At 41.9% G+C, this 6,229-nt stretch overlaps 1 protein-coding gene across 1 annotated transcript in view; it reads right to left on the bottom strand.

Annotated features, from left to right (window-relative positions):
- ICE2 (interactor of little elongation complex ELL subunit 2) overlaps window positions 1-6,229 on the bottom strand; it is a 41,959-nt gene that overhangs the window by 4,966 nt on the left and 30,764 nt on the right. Inside the window, exons 15-16 of the transcript XR_011741003.1 lie at window positions 3,170-3,252; window positions 2,974-3,041 (exon numbers count right to left, since the gene is read on the bottom strand). The gene's annotated coding sequence lies outside the window, so the exon portion shown is untranslated. The remainder of the gene's footprint in view (window positions 1-2,973; window positions 3,042-3,169; window positions 3,253-6,229) is intronic.

The raw sequence follows: 6,229 nt of genomic DNA, 5'->3' as shown, positions 1-6,229 counted from the left end.
CACCCGGCCGCACCCGCCGCAGGAAGGGGAGAGGGACGGGGTGGGCAAGGGTAGGGCAGGCGAGGCCTTTCCCTCTGCGTTCGTATGCCGCAGTGCCCTGTCCCCGTCCGCTCCTGAGGTTGCGGAGAAAGGCGCCGGGAGCAGCGCCCTGAGGTGCAGGGGTCGGGGCTCAGCCCTCGCCCCTCAGCCCCGCTCTCCAGGGAGCGCCGCGGCAGCTGCGGGGTGGCTGCCCAGCCTCGCCGGTGCGAGCAGAGCGGCCCCCGCGGCGCTGCCTGCTGACCCCCGGGGAAGGCGGCCCTCGTACCCATACCCGTGCCCTCTGTCCTGCGCTACCGGGGCAGCAGGTTGACATTGCAGCCTGCGCTTTGGGTTCCCCAAAGCAGCGCGGTTGGGACGGTGCTCAGGGCTCTGAGGCAGGGCACAGCAGCTCATTCCCAGGCAGATGGGACGATCCCCATGCCCTGCCAAGCCGTACACTTGCTGCCACCGATCCAGAAGGGCACCATCCTGCTCTGGGCTCAGACACGGCAAAGCGACTTCCCTCCAGCTTGTGACTACAGCCAAGCCTGCTTCGCACTGACAGTATTTCATAATCGGCACTTAAGAGTTCAGTGTAAATCCTGGAGTATCTTGGCTGTAAGAAGTCTAAATGATGTCTCCCACAAGCAATAAGGGCTACCGCACCAAGGCATGAGCTCTGCTCTGAGGCTCACTGAATAATCTGAACCACCACACCACACCCAGAATGGGGAGGGGAAATCAAAACTTCTGCCAGTCTGACCAGTGAAAAATAAATTATGGAAGCCCAGATGTTACACTGGTAACAAAAGTTAAGTAGTATTTGCAAAAGAAGATCTTAGGTTAGATCACTTTAGATTACTGTTTCACCACAACAGCATGGCCAATTTAGTGGTGATCAACCTCAGATATTTCAGAAAAAAGCAAGCACTTCTCATTCCCAACACATGCAGTTATTACTCTAAGTGTGGTTTTATTAATCCCCTGCAGGCAAGAGTTCTTCTTTCAAGAGTACGTAGTTTTGATTCTGTGAAGAGAGATTTGCCTCTGCTATATGGATTTTTTGTAGGCATCAACATAGACATCTTCTGGCAGACAAAGAGTGTAAAAAAATTTTAGGCTTGGCCAGGTGCATAAAAGCAATGGTGGCAAAAGCAGGCAAGCACAAAAAGAGACATAACATGGGCTGAGATACAAAAGTAATTGCTGGGATGAAACAAGATCAAGATACAGTAAGAGAGAAATACTAAGAAATACTGCACTAGATTTCAAACATCCCATGGAGGCAACAGAGTGAACCGGTGAATTAGTCATTGCAAAAAGTGAAAATAATGTTAGTAGCCCTTTTCTAAATAAACAGAAGTGACAGGAAGGGGACAACCATAGGAAAAGGCATATCATGGCACAGCATTCTGTCAGAAAACATCATCAATGCCAGTATTGCACTAATTTGACACGGTAGCTTTCTTTTTGGCAAGGCCACTAGGGTTATTTCTCTGTGTATTAATGAACCTGTCTTTAAAAATTAATTCCTGTGTATCTCACTTCCACCAGTGCCTGTCACTAACAGTTAAGCAGATAATTTCCCCCTGCTTTTCAGGTTTCTTAGGAAAAAAAACATTGGCTATTTGGAAAGGTGATTCACAGACCAAAAATACTTAGTCCTAAATGTAACAGCCATTCTGTACTGCAGTATTTATTAGGGGCTTTAAACAGGAATAAGCAGCAGAGTAGAAGCCAGACAGCCGATCTGCCTACTAATGGATGCACAGTCCCTCAGGGATAGGGTTTTTTTACCTCTATCTCTTGTCAAACATTCTTAAAGCAAAGGCAGAAAAGCATAACAACACCCTCAGCTGAAAAATGCATATGTAATGTATTGCAAACATGCAACATATATGTTGCATTCTTGTATAAAATCTGCTGAATTAATTCAGAGATGAACACATTCATTCACTTAACTGAAGGTCCATTTACCTCTCAGTCCTGTAGTGCAGCCTGTTCCAATGACACTGCTACTCCTGTTTCCTTAGAAAATAGTTCTCTTTTTAATAACTCAGTACTTCCTTAACTTTGAAGTAGCTCATATACCACCATTTATTTTGGTTAACTAGATCTTCATATGAACAGTTTGCAATAGGTTTGACATCAAGTGAACTGTTATCGCTGCATTAACTGCAGCATAAGAAGATTTTCCAGCAATTCCAACAGCTTCAGAAAGGGAACAGAGATGTTGTCTCCAATATCCAACTTAATCAGTTATTCAATCCCAGAATCATACATTCACCTCAGTTTAAACTAGACAGCAGTCTCTCTGAACTTACACAAGCTTCAGGGACTGCTGAAGTGATTTCAAAAGAAAAAAGACTGACGAGGAACAAAAAAAAAGAGCAACCATATTCAGAGTAATGAAGATACAAACATTATATTCAAACATATTATGAATTCTCTCAATTGCTCTTCCCTTATGTAGGTCAACTGACACCAAAGGCACTTCTACCAGCTGGGAAATCTAAGTAGTACGAACAGCAGAAACACATTAACACTTTTGGCAGAACAACCAACCATCCCCTAATACCAAGGCCTGGTGATCCTGCTCACGGAAATACAATATAGTCTGCACATGCTTAAGCAAAAACTCCACAAAACCAGTGAGTTGAAGAAGGCAGCAGTCAGATTGTGCAAATAGGAAAGACTTCTGCTATCTGCCAAACAGGGAAAGGAAACTGATTCAAGAGGAGCACAACAGCCAAGTGCCTGCGTCACTTTTTAAAATGAGACATAAGCTTGTAAATCACATGGGTTATTTCTGAAGATCTACCGAAAGCTTGGAGGGTTTGTGCAGCACCTATCACAAGAGGTTCTGGTGTACAAACACTGCTCCTAAGCACTACCTTAAAGTAACAACTGTCAGCTTTAGGCTGGATAAAAGCCTGGGACAAGGATTGCACTTACCACAAGCTCAGTGCCTCTCTGCGCCTGGCTCACAGATGATTTACTGGAACAAACATGCTGCAACTAGCCTGCAAGTAAGGCAGTTCCAAGAAAGGTTTTCAATTTGTTTTCACATTGCTTAGTCCCCACACCCCCTTAAAATATCTGCATAGAAGGTCTATTTCAAATAACCAGTAACTAGTTGAGCTGTGATTACCTGTGTGGGATCTCCAGGTTCCTACATGCTGACCACAGAAATCAAAGAGAGAGTATTTCTGGTGACTGGAGCTCCCCAAAGTCCTGTGGATGGAAAAACAAATATAATTGTGCTAACTACTCATTCTTCCCTTCTGACAGCCAATTGTGACTGTGGTTCATCCTATTATCTACAGACATTCTGCAGATCTATTTATTCCACCCTCTCAATGACATTACCATTGCTAACTCTCCCATTATTTTGTTACTGATTAATATTTTTTTATACTAATGTTATCTTCCTCCTCCCTCTAACTCAATATACCGTTGTCTTCCATCTCATCAACACTTTTGATTTTTCTTGTCATCATCTCCTTATGTTATACTACTGGAGACTTGATGTGCTTAACCTGAATATTCAATTAAGCTCCTCTCTGACCCAAACAATAACATTAGTGCATATGGGGTCACTCCAGCTCTCAACAGATTTTTCTCTCACTTCTGTCTCTGATTTTTTTGGCTCCTGCCTCTACACAGATCTTGCTCACACTCTTTCTGCATACTGTCTACAAAGAACCGAAGATGTGTTAATATTGGAGTTATGAAGGCCACAATTCTGTCAATACGTGTTGCTTACTTATTTTCTTCAATATACAAAAACCAAACAAACAAAAAGAGGGGATCAGGAGAAAGGACTTCCTGGTTTAGGTGTGGCTGAGCCTCTATGTACAGCACTGCTTTCCTGAATGTATGTTGCAAGGGGATGATACGAATTCCATTCTGGTTAACAAATGGATCAGGCAGACCTCTGGCAGTTATTTTTGCACCTTGATTAATTAACTAATTTGGGAACTGCCATGATACAAATACACATAGATTTGTTATTAGCAATTACAGTAATCACAGGTTACAGAGAAAGTTAGATGTAACTTAAAGTTATGCTAGTTGCATTCCCAGGATAACAGCCTGACAAGTTATTATGTCTATGGCTATAGAAGAAAGGAGGAAGGACTCCTGAAAGCACAGCCAGGCTGCACTAGTAAAACTTTAAACATTTTTTTTTTTTTTTTTTTGAGGTGTGAAAATGCAATGTTTTTCAGTAACATCCATAATGATTTATTTTAAATCTTACAGAAGTGTAATTCCAATATATGTTTTTGAAAAACAGATTGAATACCAGAATATCAATGCCATCTTTTATCTAACACAATGCCAGAGGACCAGACATCTTGTTGGGTGCTGCAACTAACAACCTAAGCCCTCGGATCAGTTCTATTCTGTGCAATCTCATTCCTACACCACATGCACATTCCTGTACAAACATTATTCTCCACTCAGAATTTCACTTACTTGAAATAATCCCTTTTAAAGACCTAGATTTATCTCTGGAATGATCATGTGTGTTAGCCAGATGTCTAATATTTTGTTACATGTGTATTTAACAAATGAAGCATTATAATAGGTAAGGTAGCTGGCATTTGCTAGTTCAGTCTGGGTGCAGACAGTATGCTTACCAACAGGACATCCAGGTTAGAAACTGGACACCTGGACTGTATGCCTGGCAGTGCTATGGTTTGCTGTGTGATCTTGGACTGTTGCCTTCTCACTGATCAGGTCTTATCTTTTGACTGTTAACTCTTTAAGCCAAAACCAAAGTATTGCATCTGCTAAAGAAAACACTAACCAATATAAACTACTTCATCAACACACAAGAATAAATTAGATTCATCATATTGTTTCCACTTTATCTCCATCTGTATAAAGCCTACATTACAGGAAAGCTGATGTAGCGTTTTTTAAAGGACATATTTTAGCAATCACCAACTGACAAAGACGTGACAGGAGCTGTGTTCTACAGTTACTTCCCATGCAGAATCTTGAAGCGCTTTACACACCACACTAGAACCTGACAGCAAATACTTTTCACAGCTAGTAAAACATCTGCCCCTCTCTCCCACCAGTTAGCCGCATCTTGCATGTGATTTCCAAAAGTCGCCTCTTATGTCTTAATACTGTTTCATCACTGTATTTGTCTTCAGCTACTTCTCAACTCTATATTTGCAAATTAATTTGTCTGCTGTTCAGTATCCCTCCTCTGACACTTTCATGCATGTCTCACCATAGCCTTCATTTGAACTCTAGTTTCTCTTCAAAGATTTTCATCAACACCAGTGCAAATAACACCACTATGCTCATCCTTTTATCTCACAACCTCAGTGGATACTTTCACTCTAAGCCTATGGGCACAAGGAGCTTGCCCTCCACAAAGAACCAGATGCTTGGGTGACTTGGGATCGGAATCAAGACAAGGGAGTAACAAAGCAAAATATTAGCTAAGATTGTAGTTGCAGGACTTGGTCAGAAAGAAACTCCTTTAACTATGCACAAATCTAATACTAAAGAAAGTTGTCTCAGGCCACACACACAGCTTAATTAAAGCCACTATCAATTGTCAAAACCTATAAAGTCTGAGTCACTATGATGGAATCCCATTGAACTAGCTGTCCGAATCATCTATGCTCTGTCCAGATGCTCAGAATGAAGCAAGATCCTTTGTTCCTCTTATCTAGCTGACACAGGTAACAACACGGGCCAGCAACCTCAAAGGTGCTATAAGCTTATTTCCTTCATGACTCAGTCCAGGCTACGGCATCTTCTTTCCTTCTGTTTGGTATGCTAACTAGAGTAAGTCAAAGATACAGAGATATATTCAAGTGATACAGAGATTCAGTGAGAAATATGCATTATGAACAAATGGTAACCCAGCAATTCAGATACTTTTCTGTTCTCTAATACACATGTAACTCCTCCGGCATACATTCATCATAACTACTAACAGTGCCTTGAGTTCAGTTCAATTTCTAAACTAAAACATGAATCACTAGCCTGCTGGTTTTCCAGTGTGCCTCAAAAAAGTAATCATCTAGTATATGACTAGGAGTGGTTGCCTAGATACATAAACAGAAATGAAACACATTTGCCAAATGCCTTGTACTAGTATTGGCAGCATGAATAAGCTCAGGCTCTTTACACTGAATGAAACAGAGGCAGGACATACAAACAGTCACTATGTGTGTCACTA

Source organism: Patagioenas fasciata, chromosome 12 (genome assembly GCF_037038585.1).
Source record: "Patagioenas fasciata isolate bPatFas1 chromosome 12, bPatFas1.hap1, whole genome shotgun sequence".
Classification (NCBI taxonomy): domain Eukaryota; kingdom Metazoa; phylum Chordata; class Aves; order Columbiformes; family Columbidae; genus Patagioenas; species Patagioenas fasciata.
Note: the sequence above shows the minus strand (reverse complement) of the source record. Positions and strands in the feature narration are given on the sequence as shown.